Source organism: Chinchilla lanigera, unplaced genomic scaffold (assembly GCF_000276665.1).
Source record: "Chinchilla lanigera isolate Chin_1 unplaced genomic scaffold, ChiLan1.0 scaffold00020, whole genome shotgun sequence".
Lineage (NCBI taxonomy): Eukaryota > Metazoa > Chordata > Mammalia > Rodentia > Chinchillidae > Chinchilla > Chinchilla lanigera.
In genome coordinates, this window is record NW_004955421.1 from 22,746,904 (window position 1) to 22,747,470 (window position 567).

Sequence of the window (567 nt, forward strand, 5' to 3'; positions counted from 1 at the left end):
TGGCCCTTGGGAGGATCTCTCCTTGCAAGGAGAAAGAATTCCAACAATTTCTTTACGTCCGTGGACTTGATTTGGAGGCATAAATATTCTGACCCTTTTTAAAAAAAGACTTTCTCAGATTTAACAAATACAATAGCATTCTATCCTTTGTAGGTTTTGGGTTTTTGTTTTGAGACAGTCTTGCTGTATTCAGGCTGGCCTTGAACTCACTGTGTAGCCCAGGGTGGCCTCGAACTCCCTGCAGTCCTGCCTCAACCTGAGTGTTGGGATTACAGGTTTGCACTACTATGTCTGGCTTATTTTTCTTGTTTTTGGTTTGTTAACTGAATAAAACAATTAAGACTGGAGTTTTGGGGCTGAGGATGTGTCTCAGTGATAGAGCACTTGCTTGGCCCTGGATTTAATCCCCCATACTGTCACCAAAAAAAAGTTGACTTGGGTTAAAGAGTAGGGTGTAGTGGTGTACACTGTAATTCCAGCATCTTGAAGGCTGAGGCAGGAGGGCAACAGCAAGTTTGAGGCCAGTCTGGGCTATACTGTGAGTTCAAGGCAAGCCTGGACTACATA